The 8176-nt window shown below is 41.0% G+C and overlaps 1 pseudogene; it reads right to left on the bottom strand.

Moving 5' to 3' along the window:
* Positions 1–4573: 4573 nt before the first annotated feature.
* LOC147431834 (origin of replication complex subunit 5-like) lies at positions 4574–5645 on the bottom strand (annotated as a pseudogene).
* Positions 5646–8176: the final 2531 nt, after the last annotated feature.

Below are 8176 nucleotides of genomic sequence, written 5' to 3'. Positions count from 1 at the left end.
TGGTACCTGCTCACATAGGAAAAAGGGGCCCTTGACTTGGGAGAAAGATAGAAGGGCCTATACAACACAATACATTTTCCTGCAACAACCCTTGTCATATTTGAATCGGCCGAGCTTTGAATATTTGGAACATGGCTCAACTAAATGCAAAATAAGGATTAAAACAAGGTTATCCAAGGAATGCACTAATGTCATAATAATCAATATCTAATTCTCCTAAATTATTTTCTCATGTTAAACTGATCATTTAATATGGGGAAGTGCCACGGGGAGAAAAAGCTAGAATATTGGTTAAGCTGACAGACCGGCCACAGTAGGGATCCAAAGGTGGGAAAATAGGGATCCAAAGGGGGCGCCATCTACAAAAGAGCAATGTGCAATAATGGGCTTAAAAGACCCTAAGGTTCAGCCCATTAAGACTTCCAAAATGCTAAGGTTCCAAAATTCAAAGGTTGTGTCCAAAGGTCAAAAGCCTAGGGAAATTGGATGCTTTGTGTGTGTCCCAAAAGTCTTTCTCAAGACCTACAAAGGAGGGGGCAAGCCCAAGAAGTAGGGGATGAGAGAGAAACTCTCTCTCACACACACACAAGCTTGCTTCGTACACAAGGGGAAAGAGGAACACATGTCAACTCCCTAGCCCATATTCCCGGTGTACTCAAATCCTATTGGATGGCCTTGGAGGTGGACCAATGAGAATTAGGCTAGATTAAGTCTAGTTTAATAAACATAAAAACACTTAATAAAAGAACCAATAGGAATTAAGCTCTCTAGAAGACTATTGGACAATCTCCCAAGGGGTCTAATGAGCATTCAGCAGCCCAATGGCTTGCCTGATTCCTATTGGCCAGGAGACAAAGGGGTCTAATGAGAGTTTAGTTGCATTAATTAATTAGCAAAAGCTCTCACAAAAGGGAAAGGGGGACACATGTCAAAAGGCTCTCACTTATGCTGCTTAATTTCCATTGGCTAGCCCTGGGGAGGTCCAATAGGGCTGTAGCATGAGCAATTAGCAAGGGGGTCGACCAAGAGAGAGAGGGGGGTGATTTTCTCAAGGCATTATTCACTTACACACTCACAAAATCTATGTGTGGAGCAAGAAGACTCTCTCTCTCCTTCTCAAGCTTTAAAGGAAAGCTTACTACCTACTCCAAGCCTGTGAGAAGGGAGGCCTACACCAACAACTCTTGGCTTTGTGATGAAAATCCAACCAAGAGCCAAGCTTCAATGCATGCTCATCTCCTCTACCATGCTAATTACTAAGCTAAGCTATGCTAATATGAGTGATTATGTGAGGAGATGTACATCTTTCTCCTAAGAATACTCCTTCTTCCTCTCAATGTACTCTCACTGCCCCGCTAGCTCTCACCATCTTCAAAGGTGTGTTAGGTCTTGGGTCTGAGACCGTGAGGGAATTGATGTTGTGTTTGATAAGTGTTTTGCTTAGTGCTTGAAGTTCACATCTTCATTCCACTAGCTAGTATTGAAGAAACACAAAGGATTGTATTGTAAAATGTCTCTCTTGATGGGAGAAATCATAATACAAAGCCTTTTGGAGAGGGGACCGGCTCCATGAAAATCCGGTCCTCAACTGTTGTCAATTGCTTAATTTCTCTCTCTTTTGAAGTATTGTCCATGCTATCTAACTAGGTGTTATACTTTTTGTTGCTCTCTCCACCCAAGCTCTCTTGTTATTCTCATTAGGAATCTATTCTAATGAAACACTCACTATGTTCATGCTATTTTCCGCTACACACAAGTTACTATGCCATTAAATGTTACATTGGTATTAGAGCACAAGGTTTCTCTTTTCTTGCTCAAGAAGGGAGGTCCTCAAGCTAGCTATAAATGGTTGGTATTATTAATTGCATGTGAGTAAGTAGAATAGGGATTTTTCAGCCTTGCAGTGCGCCTGCCTTTGTGCAGTTAACGAAGCATCACCGTCGAGAGCTATGGTCTTAATAGTGGAGTCCTTGCAATTAATGGTATTCGAGCCACGGGCACAATAGCTTGAGTGCTTTTTCTAAAGGGGTAAAGAGGAGTAGAAACTAGGGCTTGAAGTGCCAAAGTAAACCTAAAAAATTTACACCTAAAAGTTGTTAGAATGGCTGACAATAGTAAAGAGAGTGAGATTAATGTTCATAACTTTGATTTTGCTAATGAGCAAGCTACTAATGATGCCGCGATGATTGTTGACTATCTTGTTTCAAGGCTTCAACAAGCCATGGGAAATCCATCCCTCTAAAGTGAAGTGCAACGGCAGCTTCGTACTCATGGGATTCTCCAAGCTCCCCACCATGACGAGAGAGCACCTAGGAAGCCTCGTTGCAAGACTTCCAAAAGAGGTCTCTCTCCAATTCGGGAAGAAGAAGAGGATCCATATGAAGGGCTCAAAAATTTTCTCCTTCATGACACATCTCCTTCTCAAAGGAGAATTCAAGAGGCCCACTGAAGGAACGAGGAAGAAGTGAGTCTCCTGCCACCTCGACGGAGATGGCTCCACGAAGACGGCGGGCTAAACGCTCTCCATCACCTCCAAAACGGAGAAGATCATCGCATACTTCTCCACACCATACTTCAAATTAAAGAGGTATGACAAAATGCAAGAGAAGAAAAAGGCGAGAAAGAGGACACCCTCTTCTCCAACTTCTTCATCCTCTTCCTCTTATGAAAGTGATGGTGAAGACAAAGAAGATCAAGGCAAGAAAAAGGTGAGAAAGAGGTCACTCTCTTCTCCATGTTCCTCAAATTCTTCACCTTCTGAAGAAAGTGATGGTACAACCTTTGAACCATGAAAAAGAAGAGGCCATAGGAAATCCTATCATGCCGCATGGAAGAGGTCGTCCAAGCTCAAGAAAAGACCGTGAGGGAATTGATGTTGTGTTTGATAAGTGTTTTGCTTAGTGCTTGAAGTTCCCATCTTCATTGCACTAGCTAGTATTGAAGGAACACAAAGAATTGTATTGTAAAATGTCTCTCGTGATGGGAGAAATCATAATACAAAGCCTTTTGGAGGGGGGACCATCTCCATGCAAATCTGGTCCTCAATTGTTGTCAATTGCTTAATTTCTCTCTCTTTTGAAGTATTGTTCATGCTATCTAACTAGGTGTTATACTTTTTGTTGCTCTCTCCACCCAAGCACTCTTGTTATTCTCATTAGGAATCTATTCTAATGAAATGCTCACTATGTTCATGCTATTTTCTGCTACACACAAGTTACTAGGCCATTAAATGTTACAACTAACAAAGAGATGCACATGCAAGCAGATACGCACACATAATTCAAAAAATTTAAATAAATGTGCTTAATAAGGTATCGATAACCTCAACCTCAAAATGCATACAAGAGCAGTATAACCTCAGTTGAGAGCTAAAGCAGCAGATGAAATAGTGAGGGCCTCAGCACAAAAGTGCTAAGATCTGGAAATGCAACTGAAAACTCTCCGATATGGAAACACACATCTTATGGTCAAAAAATCCTCTCTTAAAGACATGCATTGGAAACAATCCAGCACCTTGAGCTAGCACCAAAAAGGAATATTGGCCAAACGTATAGAGAACGGGCTCAAGAAATTTTAGATGAAAAGACTTGAGGCTTGGCATAGCATGCTTGAGGGCTAGCACATGCAGAAACTCGCGGTGCATAGCGCAACACAGACGAGCAGTATTGGCAAAATCTTAACACTGCCGATGAAGAAACTCAAGGCTTAAACACAAAATTAGGCCCGCGGGCCACATACATGTGCGCAAAGACACACAAAAATTCACTAAACTCACGGGCCTACTGTAAGACATGTTCTACTTGGAAATCGACCTTCTTATCAAATGAATAATAAACCCCACTTTTCACCCTTGTCAATTTGTCCTTACATAGATTAGTATTTACATTTAAATGACTCATTAGATTACTCTTGCATATTTGTTTCCTATCAACCTCCAAAAAGGAGATATTTTACTCTATCAACAATAGAGTCTAAGACGTGACGTAACTCGCACTCAGCTGGCCATAGTCAGCTCATCATCTGTAGATTGGCTCAAATCATTGATGTCCTCAACCATGCCAAAAGGGATGTCATTTGGATCCTATGCTAGCGTTTTCTCTCTGGCATTTCCTCTCTGTCATTTTTGCCAAATCTGTATCTATCTATGTGTTACATGCAAGCTGCCCACCCGACACCCGTGCCTTTATCTGCCCTAGGCAACCTCCTCTACTTGCAGTTCCTTGGCAGTTGAGGGCATGCATGTTGCTCTCGGAGGTTTCTACTATCCACCATTAGAGTCGAGAGGTTGTCCAACTATTGTCGTTGTTTTTAGCCATACTTGTCCATCTTCCACTACCACGTCTAGCAAGAATGGCATCTATGTGCCACTTAGAAACATATATTTATAAATGGAAGGGTTTTAGACAAAAACACAACTATCTATCTTCAATTTCTCAAAATCTCAATGTAATTTCCATCATTTTCTCCTGTATACATCTAACACCACAATTCTACTTCTTCAAAAATGTTCATGGTTCAAAACATAGGATGCGTTGATACCCATAAGTACTAAAGAGCATGCAAAAGCCATAACTCAAAGGCAAAAGCAAGAAAATAATAAATTTTTGAGTTTAGAAGCTTGCCTCAAAAAAGCAGAGTATAGTTCTCTATTGGGCCTTTTCTTCAACAGGATTTGATGTAGCTCATCATCAGTATAATCCCTCATATAGATTGGAATAGCTTCTAATGAGCCTGTGACTCAGAAGAATGCATCTAGCCCCTGCAAGCTGCTGATAAAAAAGAGTCCCAAGTTTTCTAGTCCAGAGTACAGAGCTCAGAGAGCCTCAATAGTGCAGAAATGAGCCGGAACCCCCTGACCAATCCAGTAAGAGCTCCACATTGTCAAATATCAAATAGACCACTAGCAATGAGCCATCTGTCTTCCAAGGAATTAGAACGTAGAACAAAAGCACTAATAATCAGATAAAAAATTGTTGTCAGACTATTTTCTGCCCTTTTTGACATTCATACCTTCTTCTTACTTGTGTGGACTGACAAGCCCTGTATCGATGCTTCCAGCTTTGTCTGAGACAACAAAGGTGCAAGCGTCAATCAGAAAATCCAGAAAGTCTGAAAACTTATCACATTTCTTTACGCTGGCAAGGTTGTTTGAGGGGCTTTGTACATGTTTGTTGAGCTGATTGAGGATGGATTTAAACAAAATGCGGGGTGTATGAGATGAACGACCTTGCGTATGCAAATGGTCGCTTCATCTGCCTAAAAATCTCCAGCAGAATGGAGGTTTTACCTATGGAGGCTCCACCATAGACAAAGAGAGGGAACCGCAAATGACAGGGCTCTCCAAGCAAGCCAAGGAGTTGGTTGATCTTGTTGTTATGTGCAGGGAATCGGTCAACAAGGTGCGAGTAGAGCATGTCTGGGGAGATCGGAGCTCCCTCTGACAAGTGCTACTCTTCAAGTTGAGAATGAGATTGATGGATTGTAGCTTTCAAAGGAGACGCTGCACAGCTACGAGTCCTATGACCCATCTCCGCAGATTTAGAATTGGGATTGTGGGGTGCATTTCCTCCAGTTACCCTTCTACTTCCATCACCAGAAGGGGAGCAACAAGTAGGGTTAACCCTCTCCGTGTCTCCAAATCGCATATTGCTACCTACCTTTTCCCACCCTATGAAAACATGCATGCCCGCCACTTTTTGGTGGCGGATAGCCATGCATTATAAACTAGCTCTGCAATATATTTTTTAAAGAACATTACCAAGATACCCCTCTAATTTGTGGAAATTTCCAAAATACCCTTGTATCTATTTTGGTTGGATTGTTCAATATTTTCTAATCTTTATTCCTTTTTAACAATTGAGATCCGTTTTGGAGTGCTTAGCATGTAATTTGTCACAAATTACCTTGCAAAGAGGCAATTATGTCTAATAATCATGCAAAAATTCATCCCCAAAGCCTACGTAACATACCCAAATTCTAGTTTTAGCATCTTGTATTGATAGACAATCAGTCGTCTTATGAAAAGCTACAATTTTTTTTGTCTTTCAAGAAATTTAATCTCACCTTAGGGGTATTTTGGGAATTTTGGAAAAATTGAAGGACATTTTGGGAATTTGTGACAAAATATTGGGTTGTTTTGGGAATTTTTGTAAATTAGAGGGGTATTTTGGTAATTTTCCCTTAATCTATACGCTCTCTCTCTCTCTCTCTCTCTCTCTCTCTCTCTCTCTCTCTCTCTCTCCCCCCCCCCCCCCCCCCCTTATTTGCACGCAAAGCAACTTCTTTCTCTATGTGTTTCGCACAGTTGGCTGGTGCAGGAAACACTGGCTGAAGGATTCTTCTTTGATTGCCACGTGTCTGGGGGAGGGAGCCGGAATCACTTCCCCCATTATACCTTGTCAGCCTTGGTGATACATAAGCGTATCACATGACTAAGGCCCCCCCACTTAGGGGATACACGAGAGGGAATCCCTTCTGAACCTCATACAACAACAATATGGCGATCAATCCCAAGATATTTTACATAGGGTAGCTGATAAAGTTCTAGTTATCCTTAAGAATGACAACACCAAGGATCTAGATGAGAAGGAAGAGTTTGGAAAGCTACTAAACAATGCACGCACATGCAAAGATTGGGAAACTGATTATAGATTACAATGATGGTTGTAAAGTTGGTATCGTGGGTGCAGGAGAAGCTCTTGATCATGCCATTGTGTTGCTATTGAGTTTGCATACGAAGAAGAAGAAGAGATGAGTGACTTGGATGATGTGCAAGAAGACAACAATAAATAAAATGAGGGTGGAGATGTGGAGATAAAGGCTATGCTGATGGTGGTATTGATGATGATGATGTTGAAGAGGCTAATGAGGGTCCGAATGTCCAAGATATTGATGCCTAGTGTCTACATAGAAGAAGATTAGTCAAGTTTATGATAGCATCGACCCCAACAAATCTAGAAGCTTCTTGAACAAGTCTTGAAGATGTTAGTTAAGGGAGAGGATAGGGAGATACCATATCTTCTCATTGGTATAGCTATCTTAGTTTGCTAGTGGCATAAATTAACTCTTTGAAATACCAAGAACAACACCCTCATGTAAAATATTCTTTAATTGGCTTGTTAGGGCATCTGTCTTATGGAATAATTAGTACCCCCCCCCCGTGGGGTAGGTCCCCCCCTCCATTATGCATATGGTACGAGCATGAAATAATGGGGGGCTATCCCTATTGTATACGCTTATGTCTGACCTCTAAAAACCCCCCTCTTGTACAGTCACGTGATATCATACGGAAATCCATAGTGAATCCCCTGAGGCATGAGGCCGTTAAATTGTAGATCATTTTAGAAGCTAAAAATCCACACAAAAACTCTGTATGGCGTTCTGGCTTATTCTCTAATTAGTAGGCATGGCTTTGCAAATGAATTAAAATTGCATGATAGTTCAGCTAGTCGACATGAAAACGTTGGGGAGATTGATGTATGAGACCTTTGCTACACGCAACAGCCAGTTAATAAAGCAAACATGTGCAACAATGGAAGATTAAGCTTCTCCACGCAACAGTCAATTTTCCGATCAGATTTGTAGATTGGAAGCTATGGGTATTTCAATTGAATTAGCTAAATAGTACTCAAGCATGGAGTGAAATCCTTTATGGCAAGCTCGATCATCCCAACAAAAATTCAGTTTATTCTCAAAAGAAAAGAAAAGGAATTAGAGGTTCAACTACTCCACACTCAAAGGCTAAGCTCCTACTAGCATTTTTTTTTTTCCATAAAGGGCGTGAGAGCGTTATATTAAGTAGAGAACAAAATTACATTGTGGGGCTTTACAAAATGTTACTTCCGATAGCAGCGATTTACATTCAGAGATAATTACAAAAAATTGGGCATCGTCACCATTTTGCAAACAGGGCATTTAAACTGTTAGGTTTTCTAATAGATCCTAGGAGCATGTGGGCGACCAGACGTATCCCATTGCTGTGTAGCCTTCGTAGCCTTGAGCTTATTTGAATATTTTCACATTTAGTAGCCGCAGTGGATGTACTATGACAGAGTTAGTATCCTCCCACTTCTTTAAATTCTCTATTTTTCAGCTAGCTATTGCTTGAAATATTGATCTATAACATGTAATTAGCATGTAGCCAAAACAATTGAAGGCTCTTAATTCTTCTAGCATG

The sequence above is a fragment of the Adiantum capillus-veneris genome, chromosome 21, assembly GCF_014529385.1.
Source record: "Adiantum capillus-veneris isolate H3 chromosome 21, ASM1452938v2, whole genome shotgun sequence".
NCBI classification, from domain to species: domain Eukaryota; kingdom Viridiplantae; phylum Streptophyta; class Polypodiopsida; order Polypodiales; family Pteridaceae; genus Adiantum; species Adiantum capillus-veneris.
The sequence above is the reverse complement of the archived record's forward strand: the minus strand, read 5'-3'. Positions and strand labels throughout refer to the sequence as shown.